The sequence below is a fragment of the Chiloscyllium plagiosum genome, chromosome 36, assembly GCF_004010195.1.
Source record: "Chiloscyllium plagiosum isolate BGI_BamShark_2017 chromosome 36, ASM401019v2, whole genome shotgun sequence".
Taxonomy (NCBI): domain Eukaryota; kingdom Metazoa; phylum Chordata; class Chondrichthyes; order Orectolobiformes; family Hemiscylliidae; genus Chiloscyllium; species Chiloscyllium plagiosum.
This window is the reverse complement of record NC_057745.1, coordinates 32,389,553-32,406,836: the sequence shown is the minus strand read 5'-3', so window position 1 is coordinate 32,406,836 and position 17,284 is coordinate 32,389,553. Positions and strand designations below refer to the sequence as shown.

General features: G+C 42.5%; 1 long non-coding RNA gene across 2 annotated transcripts in view; it reads right to left on the bottom strand.

The window, feature by feature from the left end:
* Window positions 1-12,901, bottom strand: part of LOC122540863 — a 31,082-nt gene extending 18,181 nt beyond the window's left edge. Inside the window, exons 1-4 of one of the 2 annotated variants that reach the window (XR_006309435.1) lie at window positions 12,219-12,901; window positions 11,190-11,343; window positions 7,401-7,568; window positions 5,910-5,972 (exon numbers count right to left, since the gene is read on the bottom strand). This is a non-coding gene — a long non-coding RNA (uncharacterized LOC122540863). The remainder of the gene's footprint in view (window positions 1-5,909; window positions 5,973-7,400; window positions 7,569-11,189; window positions 11,344-12,218) is intronic. The other variant, XR_006309434.1, reaches the window with a different exon arrangement.
* Between the last annotated feature and the right edge of the window lie 4,383 nt (window positions 12,902-17,284).

Below are 17,284 nucleotides of genomic sequence, written 5' to 3'. Positions count from 1 at the left end.
CTGTGCACAAGCTACTACACCATTCCCTCACTGTGGGATCATGCTGTGCACAAACTACTACAGCATTCCCTCCCCATGTGGGAACGTGCTGTGCACAAAAAACGACAGCATTCCCTCACTGTGTGAGGGAATGCTTTCTTATGCGGAAAGTCAGGATCTTATGCGGAAAGTCAGGAGGCATGGGATAGAGGGAAATTTGGCCAATTGGATAGAAAACTGGCTAACCGGTCGAAGGCAGAGAGTGGTGGTAGATGGTAAATATTCAGCCTGGAGCCCAGTTACAAGTGGAGTTCCGCAGGGATCAGTTCTGGGTCCTCTGCTGTTTGTAATTTTTATTAATGACTTAGATGAGGGAGTCGAAGGGTGGGTCAGTAAATTTGGAGATGATACGAAGATAGGTGGAGTTGTGGACAGTGAGGAGGGCTGTTGTCGGCTGCAGAGGGACTTAGATATGATGCAGAGCTGGGCTGAGGAGTGGCAGATGGAGTTCAACCCTGCCACGTGTGAGGTTGTCCATTTTGGAAGAACAAATAAGAATGCGGAATACAGGGTTAATGGTAGTGTTCTTAGTCAGGTGGAGGAACAGAGGGATCTTGGGGTCTATGTACATAGTTCTTTGAAGGTTGCCACTCAGGTGGATAGAGTTTGTAAGAAGGTCTATGGAGTATTATCGTTCATTAGCAGAGGGATTGAATTCAAGAGTTGTGAAGTGATGTTGCAGCTGTACAGGACTTTGTTTAGGCCACATTTGGAGTACTGTGTGCAGTTCTGGTCGCCTCGCTTTAGGAAAGATGTGGAAGCTTTGGAGAGGGTGCAGAGAAGATTTACCAGGATGTTGCCTGGAATGGAGAATAGGTCGTACGAGGATAGGTTGAGAGTGCTAGACTTTTTCTCGTTGGAACGGCGAAGGATGAGGGGTGACTTGATCGAGGTTTATAAGATGATCAGAGGAATAGATAGAGTAGACAGTCAGAGACTTTTTCCCCGGGTACAACAGAGTGTTACAAGGGGACATAAATTTAAGGTGAAGGGTGGAAGGTATAGGGGAGATGTCAGGGGTGGGTTCTTTACCCAGAGAGTGGTGGGGGCATGGAATGCGCTGCCTGTGGGAGTGGTAGAGTCAGAACCTTTGGTGACCTTTAAGCGGCAATTGGATAGGTACATGGATGGGTGCTTAAGCTAGGACAAATGTTCGGCACAACATCGTGGGCCGAAGGGCCTGTTCTGTGCTGTATTGTTCTATGTTCTATGCTCTAAAAGCTATTTCATAGTTCCAGCTATTTGTGCATGACTACAATACTACGCAGGCTGTTTGGAGACATTAGCCTTAGCACCGACTCTTACAAACTCATTTTTGCTTTATCCAAGTCCCCGTGACATCACGGGGTGGTGCTGACTGCACTCAAGCACATATTAACCCTTTCATAATCATGTACAACACCATTCATTAATCCTCTCAATGTTCAATGTTTCTTGTTATTTATCTAACCTCAAACTGATTTTATTCCTGAACTTCCAACCTAAGTTCCTTCTTGCTACATATTTAATTCTTAATCATCAGGCCATACTGTCCTTTAATGTTTTTTTCTCAATTTTCAAAACACCATGTGCCCTGGAACATTTAAATTTCCAACCTTGCAACCTCATCATTATATGAATGCATTGTGCATTCATATTGAAAGGGGGTTATTGGAAGTAAAGGTTTTCTGGTAATCACAAGTAAGCACCAACAGTTACAAAATGTACCTATGACTAGAAGATTGGATAACATAATACATGCATTAGTCTGAATATGATTAAATAATCCAATCACATGTACTAACCTAGAATAGACTGTGTGGACACTGTTAAAAAAAATGGGTGAATAATTTCCATCGGAAATTTCCATTGGAAATTATTATCTGTAGAAATGTTTATTGGAAGCTTGTTATTTGTAAAATATAGTAAAAAAACCCCTTTGTTTTTGAGCTGAACATTTTGATACACACATTTTCCATTCGTGTATGAATAAACATTTAAACAAAGAAACCTAGGTTTCAGCTGGTCTAAGAGGGAATATAGGGTTAAAATCACCCTTTCAAGACAAAGTGGCTTTAATTCTAACTTTCAAACACGTTTCCCTGATTTGGCCTAACGTACCGGAAACTTTATATTCTCTGTCTCCTTTTGACACACTATTCTGTGTCCAAATTGTTGCATTGCATCATTGCCTTGGCTTTTCTCTTTGTATTTATAAACCTTCACTCACCCAAACTCTCCTTGCTCCACTTTGCTGTTTGAGCCCTATCTATGCCCTTTGTTACATAATTCATCAGGAGACAGGTACCAGCCTGGATAAAGTGAAGTTTTTTCCAAATAAGTGGAATATTTCTGCCGTGTCCCTGAATCAAAATCGATATCTCTCACAGCTATATCTCTGTCACATCTTCATCCCTAATCTGTTTGCTCCATTCTAATTTCCATGTGGCTCACGCAGAGATTCCCGAGTTCCTGCTTGTTAATTTGAACCTGAGCTCCTCAGATTCCTTTAATGAAACCTTATTTCTTGTTCTGCCTATGTCGTTTGTAAAGTAGATCATGATAACTGGGTCTTCCCTTTCATATTCCAAAATGCTTTTCCGGCACAAGGACATTTCCTATTTTCAGGCACTTAAACCTCAAGAAACAGTACCTTAAGAATGCCCAGTGATGGCAGCAGAGAACAGTATCAGTCCTGCCAACTATACTGTTTCCTACCACATCATTAAAAATCACACAACACCAGATTGTGACACTCACCAAAATTTAGAAGAATAAAGAGGGATCTTATAGAAACATAAAATTAAGAAGGGAATAAATAAGGTAGAAGCAGCGAGGTTGTTTCCACTGGCAGGTGAAATTGGAACTGGGAGGCATAGCCTCAAAATAAGGGGGCAGCTGATTTCGGACTGAGTTGAGGGTGATCTTCTTCACTCAAAGGATTGTGAATCTGTGGAATTCCCACCCACTGTCCAACAGGTTTATTTGGAAGTATAAGCTTTCAGAGTGCTGTTCCTTTGCCAAATAGCTAGTGAGGCAGGATCATAGGACACAGAATTTAAAGTAAAGAATCAAAGTGTCATACAACGGATGCGATGTATTGAACAAACCTAGATTGCTGTTCAGTTTTCAATCCTTAGAATGGGATTGCAAGTTTTGATTCATTAATATGTAAATCCCGGAACCTTTTCCAAGTCACATTCCAGAGATAACTTAAGGTTTTATAAAAAAAAGGTGACATCTCAGCTCAGACAATGCTTTAAAGGTGTGAGGTTGATGTCTGACTGAATTCCAGCCTTGATTCAGATTGGCTCTATTTCTAAAGTAGAAATTTATAAAATGTCATTTGGACTGACTGCCTACAGATTGTGTGCTTTTTGAACAAAATAGAATGTATCTGCAAACACAAATCTGCAAATGCAAATTCACCCCATAGGCTTATATGTATGTGTGCGTGTGTGCGTGCATGTGTTTGTTGGGAGTGGGGGGAGAGTGTCTGTCTGTGCTTGATAGAATGTGTACGCGAGTGTCATGGAGTATATGCCTGTGAGAGGGTGTATGTGTGTGTCTGAGGGAGAGCATGTGTCTGAGAGAGGGTCTGTGTGAGTGCATGTATGATCATGTGTAAGCATGTGTGTGAGAGAATGTATAGTGTAGTGGGGTCACCAAGATCCCAGTTAAGGCCATCCTCATAGGTACCGAACTTGGCTAATAGCCTCTGCTCGGCGACTCTGAGTTGTTGCGTATCCTGAAGTCTGCCTTGGAGGACGGTCACCCGAAGATCCAGGCTGAATGTCCCTGACCGCTGAATGTTCCCCGACTGGGAGGGAACATCCTGTCCATCTTGAAAGAAGTTCTGAGGTTTACATTTTAATGAATCAAAACTTGCAACCCCATTCTAAGTGATTGAAGACTTAACAGCAATCTAGAATTGTTCAATACATCGCATCGATTGTATGACACTTTGATCTTTTACTATGAATTCTGTGTCCTATGATCCTGCCCCACTAATTATCTGTTGAAGGAGCAATGCTCGAAAAGTTTGTATTTCTAAATAAACCTGTTGGACTATTAACCTGGTGTTGTGTGATTTTTAATTTTGTCCATCCCAGTCCAACACCAGCACCTCCACATCCTATCACAACCACATTTGTTTTAAATCTGATTTATACCTGTTCCTAGGTTCTGTGGTCAGATTGCGCAAGTTCCTTTGAAGTCTTTAATCCCATCCATAAAGGTAGCAAACACCTTGTGCTGATTGGACAAGATCAAAGGCCTGGACTCTTGCATCCCTTCTTCCAAGTAGTCTGACTCGCAGTCACACCCTCCCATCACTGACTACTGACCAAACCTAATCTACTAACTAACCTAAGAGGTGTGACCTGACCCCAAAGTATATAGACAACTCTTCCCCCACTCTGACACATCACAATGACCATTGTTCCAAGACAAGCTGAACAAAGTTCCTTGTATTGTATACACTGGGGTTGGCACACTGATCTTCACCAACTCAAATAAGCTGCAGTTATGATATACCTGCCATTCCCAGTTAACTAAATGTATTTATTTGATTAAGGTTTTATGAACGTTTTTTTTAATTTTATGAACTGATTTGTTCATTTAGTTTAAATTATTGCTTTAGTAAGCTAGTAGTGACAGGTTCTCAGCTTTAGCTTACAGAACAAAGAGCAGCAACCTTTAGGAGTCAACAGCCTTGCAAAAGTGTCTTGCAACATTGCTCATTGCCAAAAACAGAAATTGCTGGGAAAACCTGCTGTTGCCCCAGCAATTTCTGTTTCTGATTTCCAGCATCCGCAGTTCTTTCTACTCAAAAGTAGGTCCCAGAGTAAAAGTAAATCATTCTGCACGTTGGCTGACATCAGCCAGGTCAACAATGGTCGCTAATTGATTGGTGAGAGTGAAAAACCGTAACCAAATTTCCCATTCATGATCACTCTGCAGTGATTCATGTATTGACAGTGTGCCTTAGAGAACAGGCTCAGTAATAACATCTCCTCCATTTAAATCACTTACCATTACTTAGAGCCTAGGTTTTCAGAGAGAGGAGGGGGAATGATGAGCTGTGTAATGTGCTGGAGGATGCTCTGCCCATTGAGACTTACCCTTGTTTGAGCTAATTAAATCCTATCCTGTTCCAAAAAAAAACAGTACAGCAGCACATGACTGGTCAATCACAATACCTGCATATTCTATTGACCAAGCATTTGATCAATGATGCAACATGCATTTAGTCTATTATTCCATGGAGTCTTTTTGTTTCCTGCACTCACAGGACAAGGGTGTCCCTGGCTGACCAGCCAGAGACACCCAGTCCTAGTTGCCCAGAGGCAGTTAAGAATTAACCATATTGCTGTGGGTCTGGAGTCACATGAAGGCCAGGTCAAGTAATGATGGCAGTTTCCTTCCTGAAGGGACATTAGTGAATTAGATAGATTTTTTCTGACAATCGTATGGTCATCATCAGATTCTTAATTCCAGATTTCTATTGAATTCAAATTCTACTAGCTGCATTGGCAGGATTAGAGCCCAGGTCCACAAAACATTACCTGGGTTTCTGGATTAACATTCCTGATGAAGGGCTTATGCCCGTAATGTCGATTCTCCTGCTCCTCGGACGCTGCCTGACCTGCTGTGCTTTTCCAGCACCACACTCTCGACTCTGATCTCCAGCATCTGCAGTCCTCACTTTCTCCTCCTTTCTGGATTAACAGCCTAGTGAACAAATCACTCAGCAATTACCTCCCTTTTCTGCTTGCCAGAATTAGAATTGGTTAGTGCTGTACACTACACATATGTGATTACAGAATTACTATATAGTTGAGGTCATTCAAAGTGTTTGGAACTGATCATTCCATTTTGGAGTTACTCACGGTTTGTATCTGCTTGCCAGCTGTATTTATGTGGGAAAATGTCCATTTGAGCCTGATGATCACCTGCAGTAGTTATGAGAAATACTATTTTAATGTTCTTTCTTCTGGCTGGCCTTCAGGGGGATTTGGTTGTTAAATCTTGGAACGCACTAAACCAATGTTATCAGGATATGAATTTACTGAGAAGGTTATATAATAATTTATAACAACATGGGTTGGATGGTAAGGGTTGTCTGAGGGTGAGCAGTGAATGTGTGATAAGTGGACAGATAGCACCATGTGGTACACAGGCACGAGCCATGAGGCTGGTGATTGGTGCTTATTGGCAGTTCTTCCCAATCTATAATCTACCTTCATTTCTATTTTTGGATTCTGTTGGTATTAAACTGAGTAGTTGTGGCCTCTGGCAAAGCATTTTGCATTCCCTTCTTTCAGGAATAGTGGCCTGGAGTGCCACATAAGAAATTACCCACGTAATAACTTCAAGCAGTGGCACTCCCAGTTCATCAATGAGGAATGACGGTGGTTTGGAGCTTAGAGCATTTTGTTGTGCTATGCAACCATCAGCTTTATTTGTTGTCTTCATATTTAATTTTGTAAATGATTGTGTTTATCTCATTGAAAATCTTTTTCAGCCCAAAGCTGTGCACAATCTCGTTATTGGTTTCTGTTTTACTTTCAATTGATATTTAATAGTTGTTTAAATTTTTTTTTCCCAGCGCAAACTTTACTGAATCCCATCACTGCTCTATTCCTTAAATGGCTATAGCAGTAACTGACATTTTACTCTCTCCATAAAACTCCCACTGGGACAAAAAATGCTTGTAACAGTTTTGGATACAAAGTGAGTTTGGAACAGCCTTGACAGATCTGCTAATTGCATATTAATGAATGAATGATTTATTATCGCATATATTTTGAAGGTACAATGGAAAGTGTTTTGTCACCACAATTCAGTGGTGTTTTATGTCATAAAAAGAATAAAACAAAATTACTTAAATAAAACTTCACCTTCTGTTGAAATTGGGCTCTCAAACACATCAAACATAAGGTTTTTGCAACATCTCTGCAAGGTGTTTCAGGCCTCAAAAATGCCAATATTCAGTAGTTACTCTGTAAGAGTGTAAATCAGAAACCTCAGGCTCACCAAATATTTTCATTCAACTTTCTAAAGCCACATTAAATGCTTGTCTCTTAATTCCAACAAATCCTTCCTCCAAATGTGACATGTTGTTTCCATGGCACTACTAATATGAATACTTCTGTTCCCCTCAATCTCCAGTACAGTAGTTCTGATTTATCAAAGGACAATTCTAAATTACTGCATAATTCAACATTTATGGAACATCCATTTTCATTCCTGGAATGTTGTACTAAATTAGATTTTAAGAAGATAACAAACTATCACCATTCTCCAATAGTCTGTTAGATTTCAGTTGATTCTCACTTTCTTTCATATTACTGAATGATTAATAGCATCCTTTCACTTACTGAGCAGAATCTTATAGGGGCCTGAGTGATGAGGTCTGTAGTGTGATTTGTGGCAGAATCACACAAGAATTCTGCTGAGGCCCATCTCGTCGTCAGGAGCAACCCACTGCATCTTTTATTCATTTGCTGAGAATGTGGAAAGTTTCTTGCTCAGCAGCTGCAAGTTGCCTATTAACAGGGAATATAGCTTCGTAAACACCTTGTTAACTACACATCTCACCTCATTAGTACATAGTTACCTATTTTACCAACAAACTGAAAACTAGACATCGTGAATTCTTGACATGGAAGTGAAACTTGGCGACTTCAATTCACTACTAGTTGTGAACAACCTTCATGAACTAACACCAAACAGCATGTCAGGGCACCAGCCACATTCATAGAGATGGGTATCTGATATTTGCCAACACTCAGGATCCTCATTACATCTCTCTGGTACACTTACAAGATGCTTAGGAAGCACAGACCTGCATCACAGGGTGTATTTCTAACTATCATTGAAAACCTGCTGCGAGGACACTTTGCACATTGGGACAGCCACCCAGCTCAGGAATCAGACTTGGTTGCATCTCAGGGATGCGTGCTCACTTGATTTCTTTGTGCTCGCTCACTTAGCGCTACCTGCACACTCACATGACTGCCCTGCCCCGCCCTGCCTGTCTTACCAATTTACCCAGTCACCTGTTGCTTACCTTGTTGCTCAGCAGCCCTTGGTCAAGGGGTTATATTTCTTAATAAAAAACCTAAAGAACAGCAGATGCTCCAAATTAGAAACAAAAACAGAAGTTGCTGGAAAAGCTCAACAGGTCTGGCAAGAGAAATCAAAGTTAACATTTTGAGTCCGATGACCTTTCCTCAACCCTGTTGTTGTGGTTCTGTTCGCCGAGCTGGGAGTTTGTGTTGCAGACATTTTGTCCCCTATCTAGGTGACATCCTCAGTGCTTGGGAGCCTCCTGTGAAGCGCTTCTGTGATCTTCCCTCCAGCATTTGTAGTGGTTTGAATCTGCCGCTTCCGGTTGTCAGTTCCAGCTGTCCGCTGTAGTGGTCGGTATATTGGGTCCAGGTCGATGTGCTAATTGATTGAATCTGTGGATGAGTGCCATGCCTCTAGGAATTCCCTGGTTGTTCTCTGTTTGGCTTGTCCTATAATAGTAGTGTTGTCCCAGTCGAACTCATGTTGCTTATCATCTGTGTGTGTGGCTACTAAGGATAGCTGGTCGAGCTACAAATCTTCTCACAAACTTTCCTCAACCCTCTCCCAATGAGGAGTCAATGGGGACACATCAGTTGGTGGTTCCAGTACAGAAAGTCAAATGCAACTTCCTGTACCAGTCCAGAGGATTTAGTACAGTCAGGATGATCTTGGTCAGGGGGTCATGCCTTTGCTATCTGGGGAGTGGGTCATAGTCAGTCCTGTACCTCCATAGTGGGTAGTATGTTAGGGGAAGGGGGTGTAGGACTAAGGTGGTGTGGGAGATGTACAGCCACCAAAAGGGAGGGGCAGGGCACGTTTTGTCCAGGGCTGTGAGGTCAAGGAGGTGGGCCCGATCCAATCTGTCAGGTTTGTCAGGAGAAACTAAGGGTAAACTAAGGGTAAAGATCAGTCAAGAGGGGTTGTTGCCATGGGAAGGAGAACTGGGAACCTATTTGTTGGGATTTGGGGAATGTAGGTTTGAAGGAAGGAGGGCGACTGTATTTGTAAGGAAAGGACCCAATAAAATATGGACAGAAACAGGATAGAAGAGATTCTCGTCTATGATCAGGAGCACCCTGGCTGTAAGGAAATAAAGTATATTAGCAAACCTGACAAGGTCACCTCATAGGCCAGGGGTAAATCTGGCCAGGTGGAGTCACTTGGGTAGGGTACTGGGGTGCTGTGAGGCCTATGGAGTCATGGCAAGGGCTGTAAGGGAGTGGATTTTGATGTGCAGAACATTACCAACATGTAGTGATGGAGGCTGGTAACCGCCGACTGAGGAATGCTTGCTATTGTCTTCAATCATGCTGGAAATCAAATGTACAGAATTGGGAAGAAATTGGAAGCAACCAGACCCAGCCTGTATGGAATAAGTGACTCAATCCGTGAGGGAGGGGACCCATCAATTTAAAGGGAGGCCCTTTAAAAGAAAACATTTTACACAGACCAGTGCACTGTGGGGTTCCTAAACCCTGACTGTTCTAATACATTAGCTTCCTATTTGCTGGCATCTCACTGCCCCAGACATTGCTGACCACTACATTTACAGCCATGCTACTACATACAGAGTCCAGGGAGAGAATAGGGAGGTTTGATGAAGAGGAACAATGATACCAGCTGAACCCATTGTTCTGTAAAAACCTTGCTCCTCTTGTTTCCATAGGCTGCAGCAACCTCTCAACATATATCAATCCATGGTATATCCCATGTGGACATGAGGCTAAGCATCATACTAGCACAGTTACAGTCTGGTCTACACAGACTGCTTTATGGAAATATAATGAGTTGTCACTCATGTCACCGAATTCTTTGAAAAGGTTTTTTTTCTCTTTCTTTCCTAGCCACTATAACTTAGTGTAGTCCCTGGTTTTGCAGCTGGGCTGGAGGAAGCCCTCTCAGCGACGGAGGCCATTGATTCTGGATGTTTGGTCAGGTGACCCTGGGGGCATTTGTGTCTGAACGGTCCTTAATTGCAAAGCTCTCCTTTGCCAAAGGAAGTAAATACTCCTTATGTTGAGTTTCTAATGGTCAGAAGAGGGCAGGCAGGTTATAGGTGGAGTGCTTGGCTATCTCTTGAGAGACCTGAGAGAAGACTTCTGTAATGTTGTTCATCTTCTGATTGGTTTGCCCTTGAAGGAAAGGTCCCTAGAGTGCTGACTAGGCTCCCTATACTTCTGTTGCTATGCCTTCAGTCCTGAGGGCCAATATCTGGGGCAATAGAGTGCAGATGTGTGCCCCTCTCTTGTAGCCCCTGAGGATGCTGGACTTGACTCTCCATGGTACTGTCAACCTGTCCATGGAGGCAGCTAGAAAGTTGCTGATTCACTATTGAAGCTTCAGGGCAATGACATTCCTGTCTGCTTTCTTCGTTCATAGGAGTTGGGTGTCACTAGCTGTAGAGACACCCATTCCTTTTATAGCCCATTCCTAATTGCTTAGAAGGCAGTTAAGAGTCAACCACATTGATGTGGGTCTGGAGCCACATGTAGACTAGACTGGGAAAGGCAGCAGTTTTCTTCTCTAAAGGGAATTAGTGATCCAAATGTGTTTTTAGGACAATTCTTAATTTCTACTGAATTCAAATTCCACCATCTGCCATAGCAGGATTTGAACCTCGGTCTCTAGGTCATCACCTCCCCTGCTGCTCCTAGCCCTCCTTGTACATGTGGATGAAGTCCCTGATTGCCAACAGCAGATAATCCTCTCCTGCCTGGGGCAGAGCAGAAGCCTGGTCTCTGGCACTCCTCTGAGTGCAAGTGGTCCGAGGCATTTCTCCCATTGCCACCTGCAGAACTGGCGTACTGAGGTGTTCACCAGCTTGTGGTCTCCAACTTTCTAAGCCTGATGTTTTCCTTGAGGTTTCCATGTCTGGGCTGCTGCAGGACGTGGGAGGCAGACTTGTCAGTGCTTCCTCTGAGACCTTGGTATTCTCTTCTTCAGAAGTTGGAGAGTTGGCTTAGCAAAGTCATGGACATCCCACTGGTACTTGCAGGCTAGTCACCGAGAGAGAAGGCATCACAGCTTATTAGAAATAATGTTCCTGACAGTGGGGTTACTGGAAGAGATGGAGCAGACTGAAGACTGGTACTTACTCAGTTGGTGAGACATGGATGTCTCTGCATCCCTGCAAGAACAGTCCCAGTGTTCTCTTGCCAGGGCTAGGATTCTCTCCTTGTAGGGGGGTGAGGAGCCTGATGTTGGGCAACCCACCACCTGCCTGGTCCATTCTGCTGTAGATGTCTGCTCCTGGAATGAGAGAAAGGGAAGGACTAAATGAGATGGAAATGGTGAAAGTTAGTGCTCATGCTGATGCTGAGGTTTCCTGGGTGACTGAGCAAACAACTCATTAATGATGTGGAAGGTTGGAGGGGAATGAGAGCAAGTGAAGGAAGATATTGCAGATAACAGTGACAGTGGTAGAACATGGGCTCTGGTGGGAAGAGGGTACAGAGGCAAAGATAGAGTGAGTGTGAGAAAAGAGAAGAGCATGACACTTAGCCTGGTAGAACAGAGAAAGTCATTACAACTGTTTATCTTTCCTCTGGACCGTAGAAACTATCCTGACCCAGGTGGCCATCTTGGACCAGATTGCCAGAGTCTGGTGTCATGGCCTCTCCGCCAGCCCTTTGCTACCTACTCCTCCAAGTTCCACTTGACATAACCTCATGCCATCTGCCCTTCTCCAACATGTTCCAACTGAATATCCTCACTGATCAGGGCAGCTTTGGAATGCCACATTCATTTAGATGTTCAGCAGCCTTTTAAAAATGGGACAGGCCTCAGGGATATCTTTGGTGGTGAGTTGTTTTGGGAACAAAGTGTGGTAAGATGGGCCTAGAATCACACAAGATGAAACCCACAGCAATGTTGAGTGATTTCACTAGGCCTCACAGTGAAAAACCCAACCAAAAAACTGACACAACTGACACTTAGCCAAAGAAACTTAATATTTAGCCCATTGCATTAATTTCATCTAAGGTAATTGTTTTCAAATCTTGAATAATTTTCTCCCATCAATACTCAAGATTTGCCACACACTTTTGGATAGGCAGTCAGGAAGACTTACCTACATTACCACTGGAATAATGCCTGCATCACAAGGATGTAGCTGGTGTACTCACTGTGTTGGGAAGCCAAGAAATCGAGTTGAAGATGATTAGACAAAGTTGGGTGCTCTTCTCAACACACTGAAGCTCTCACATTAGCTTCTGGGTCAGAAAGTTATGCATTTGAGAAATCAAAATAAAAACAGGAAATACTCAACAGCTCGGGTTTCCCTGTGGAGAGAAAACAGAGTTAACGTGACCTTTGACAACTCCAAAGACGTTTGTACATATTTTAGGCTGAAGTTCCGTAAAATATTGAAAGAGTTGTGCACTGTCAAAGGTGCCATCTTTCAATTAAGATGTTAAGCTGGGATAATTTTGTTGAGGAGTTCAGTTCCCAGGTAGTCGGTCCCTAATGTATATATTCAAGGAGCCAAACACCTGATTTAGGCATCAGTTAAAAATGATGGCAACAAACCTGGCACAGGCCATACTGTTGCTTTGCGTTCATGTTGTACACCGGCATAACACATACTAATTGTTACTTCATTGGATTTTCTACTTTTAACCCATTTCTGTAAATTACAAACATTTATCTGCAGATTTGTTGCTTTTCTAAGGAATTACGTATTCTGCGTGTTTTAATATTGTTTGGAAATTTCAATCCTATATCCAAACGACAGTCATGTACAATGAGAGAAATCATCATTTATAATTTTCAGTTATGATATGGAGAAAAGGCTCCATTCAGCCATGTAGGTTTTTCAGTCATTCATTGTGTATGGGCATTACTGGCTAGTCCAGCATTTCTTGCCCACTTCTAATTGCCCAATGGGGCAGTTAAGAGTCAAAGATGTTGCTATGAATCTGGCGTTAGTAGGCTAGACCAGGTAAAGACAACAGATTTTGTTCTCTAAAGGATATGGATGAATCCGGTGGGTTTTATGATAATGGTTAAATGATCACAATTAAGTTAACTACTTTAATTCTAGATTTTGATTAAATTTTACAATGATGGGATTCAAACCCACAACCCCAGAATAGCAGCCCACGGTTCTGGATTACTAGGCCTGTGGCATTACCACTATACCATGTTATGGGCTAGGCTAAACCCCTTCAAAACATTTTAAGCCTTATTTTAAAGGCAGGTGTGAAGTAGGTGTTCCACGTGTGATGCAACTGGCCAACCATACGGCTTTAAATGAAACAGAATGTATTTAAACATTACAGTTAAAACATAAACAAAAAGAAGTGGAACTTAGGATACCTTAACTATTGGAAAACTTAACTGACCCGATACAGCAACTTTACTCATTAACTGTTCCAATACAGTGACATCCCATAAACACCCCTTGGCAAAATGTAAACTCATGTTCAGATTCTCACAGGCAGGAGGGAACAGTATCCAGAAAGAGGTCTCAGAGAAAGTCAGAGGAATCCTTTACTGAAGTTTGCAACACTTCTGGATTCCAACATCTTCTGACTTCTACAGCTAAACAAAACTAGAAAATATCTGAACTGGGAGTACTGGCCACGTCCCTTCCATTGTTTAGCTGTTAACCCCTAGACTCTTTGTCACCTCTGCCTTTACGACCTCGCCTCAAAAGAAAACAAGGACAAAATAATCTTTTTAAAGTGGCAGCATGGTCACAACCACCACTTCACCCAGCTCCCAGCAGACAGCCCGCCTGGACTAAAATATGATCTGATTATCAGGATTTATGTTGTGGTCCTCTATCTATCCCAGCTCTTTTAGAATGAGTCTCAACCTGCGAACACAAGATCACTGAATTCAACTTACAATATTTTCAACTACAACAGCCTGCATGAGGAATTGTCATGTTGGAACTTTATATCCTGTCCAAAACAATAATTCCACACTTCCAAGATCCTTTTTACGTCAGTGACCCTTGTAATGGAAAATAGAGGAAAAAGCCCTTATCCTTCTCTGCTTCCAGCAATTATACTCACAGTTAACTGGTTTGCAATTTTAACCCTTTTGATCCTGTGCAAAGGTTGTTTTTACAATTCTTAAGATTTTTGTGATCGGTTTCCAATTTGAAATGTGCATTGTTTGTGTATGTACACGTAATATACATAAATATTGACTATAACAAGTTTACCTTAAATGGGTTAAGGTACAACATGATATTGTACTTACCAGAATGAGTAGCCCCAGCCCTACATTTAACTAAATGTTAATAGAAAATTGCTGCATGAAAGTTGATCTTAATTCTACAGGAGCTGGGATAGATACAATATAATTCAGATTCAGATCCATATTTCTGCCTGGCAAGGCACGCTGTATAATGTATTAATACAGCTGTGTTTGCTTAATCTAATATTAAGCATCAAATCTCCAAAGCAGTTTGATTTTAAAGTAAAAACGTCACACTCCATGCTTGACTGTGAAAGACGGCATCATCACAATGGACGTTGTACCTGACATTGACAATAATTTTCTTAGAGAATAAAATTGTGAATCTAAATTTTGAAGTCTGGAAATCATCTGTCAGTGCATTGATAAATTGGCCACTTTATTGCCATGTAATTACGCTCCTCATATTGTTGAGTTCATTGTTTTCATTTATCAAGCTTCTGAAGGTATCCACTATATTTTCTAAAGCTCTGAAGGGTCACTGGACCCAAAACATTAACTCTGCTTTCTCTCCACAGATGTTGCTGGACCTGCTGAGTTTCTGCTTTTGCTTCTGATTTTCAGCACCTGCAGTTCTTTGATTTGTTTTGTTCACAGTATTTTTTGAAATTTAAAAGCATATTTTTACCTTTTGCAAACACTGCAGTTGGATCTTTTCACACCTGGCCGCAATCGGGGTGACAGGAGATTCCTGAGGCTCAGTGGCAAAGGGCAGTAGCAACGAAGCAAAGCACTCTTTCACCTCATTGGAGGAATGCAGGTTATTGATGTTATACAATGTTTCAGTGTTTTGGTAGGTTCTATTTAAAAAAAAGCTTTAAAGCAGTTTTTGTTTACTAATTCAAAATTGTAAACACTTTCAATTACTCTTACAAGTCTGGTTTTAAGTGTTTCTAAGTGTTTACTGGTGGTTTCCAGTGTTTACCAGTGGTTTCCAGTATTTACAAGTGCTCATGGGTGTTTACTAGGACTTTCAAGGTTGCTTTCATTCAACTTTTAATTCTAGACTCAGCAACCCTGGAACACCCCTGCCACCAGCCCCGCAGCTGTCCCTGGTACAGCTCATAACCAATTCCCCCTTTGGTTTGAGTCTGATGTCAGAGCACTGGGGAGCTGAGGGTGTAGTGGAGGAGAGCGTGGGGATGAGGGAAGAAGGAGGTATGGGCAGTGAGCAGGTCTGGGACAATGGGGTAGGAGAAGTGCAGCAAAGCTGAGGCAAAGGGGTGATAGTGCAGCAAGCAGTGCCAGAGAAACTAGGGTTGCAAGATTGTTCAGAGATCTTTACTAAATTGAAGGGCTGCAATACTGAGCAGGCTTTACACTGCTCAGAGTGGCCCTAAATAAATAAGCTTCAGTAATATTGCAAGTCTCAGGTAAACGGCCCAAATTTATGCACTAATCAGTCTTGTTGGGACCTACAGCCTAGCCTTCCCCAATTCCCTTCAAAACACCACAATTTCCATGTCCCAGTATACCTGAGCTTTCTGGAATGTGCAGTACTATTGCAGCCCTCAAAAGCAGCAAATCTCTCAATGTACTTTCCATGGTGAATTTGCATTTTGAATTCTTTCTTCATTAGAATAGAATCCCTATAGTGTGAAAACAGGCCAATCGGCTCAACAAGTCCACACCGACCTACCAAAGAGTAACCCACCCAGACTCATTCCCCTACCCTTTTACTGTACATTTCCTGTGACTAATGCACATAACCTACACATCCCTGAACACTATGGGCAATTTGGCTCTCATCCTGCCCAGATGCTGCCTGACCGGCTGTGCTTTTCCAGCACCACATGATCTTACTCTGATCTCCAGCATCTGCACTCCTCACTTTCTCCCAACACACCAACATCAGGCAAGGGAAATCAGTATTGAAATATAATAGGAAGGGATACAGGATTCTTAAGGGGCTTGACAGGGTAAATGCTGAGGGAATGTTTCCACATGAGAAACTCCTGGACCAAAGGGCACAGTCTCAGAAGAAAGGGGCACCAATTTAAGACCAAGGTGAGGAAGAATTTCTTCTCTCTGTGAATTGTTCGAATTCCTTGCCACGGAGATCTGTCAGACAGCATCCTTGTGTATACTTAAGGCTGAGATAGACAGATTCTTGATCAGTCGGGGAATGGAGGGTTTCAGGGAAAATGCAGGAAGGTGGACATGACAAATGTTGGATCATACAAGATCCTATTGAATGGCAGGACAGGCACAAGGGACCTACTCCTGTTCCCATTTATTATAGAGTTATAGGAATATAAAAAAGGCAAAATAGATTGAAATTTCTCACGCCTAGGATTTTATACATCTTCATCTGCAAGGTGACAACTTCAAAGGTGGATGTTTGACAGCTGAACTTAGCAAAACTAGTGCTGTCTTAATACATTTTTAATCAGCTTCAACATGGTTAGAGGCAACAAATACAAATTCAAGATCCGGCAAGTTATCCCTGGCCATTCCAATAATGGCAAAAAGTGTGATGCTGGAAAAGCATAGCGGGTCAAGCAGCATTCGAGGAGCAGGTGAGTCGACGTTTCGAGCATAAGCTCTTCATCGGGAATGTGGAGGGGGATGTGGGTGCGGCAAGGGGGCTGAGAGATAAATGGGAGAGAGTTTGAGGGGGTAAGGTAGCTAGGAATGCGATAGGTAGATGAAGGTGGGAGGTGATGGCAATGGGTTGGAGCGGATAGGTGGGATGGAAGATGGACAGGTAGGACAGTTCAAGAGGGCGGTGCCGAGTTGGAGAGTTGGATCTGGAATAAGGTGGGGTTGAGAGGAGATGAGGAAACTGGTGAAATCGACATTGATTCCATGTGGTTGCAGGGTCCCAAGGCAGAAGATGAGGTATTCTTCCTCCAGTCGCCGTGTAGCTAGGATTTGGTGATGGAGGAGGCCCAGGACTTGCATGTCCTTGATAGAGTGGGAGGGGGAATTGGGGCTTTTGCCCGAAACGTCGATTTTGAACCTCCTTGGATGCTGCCTGAAC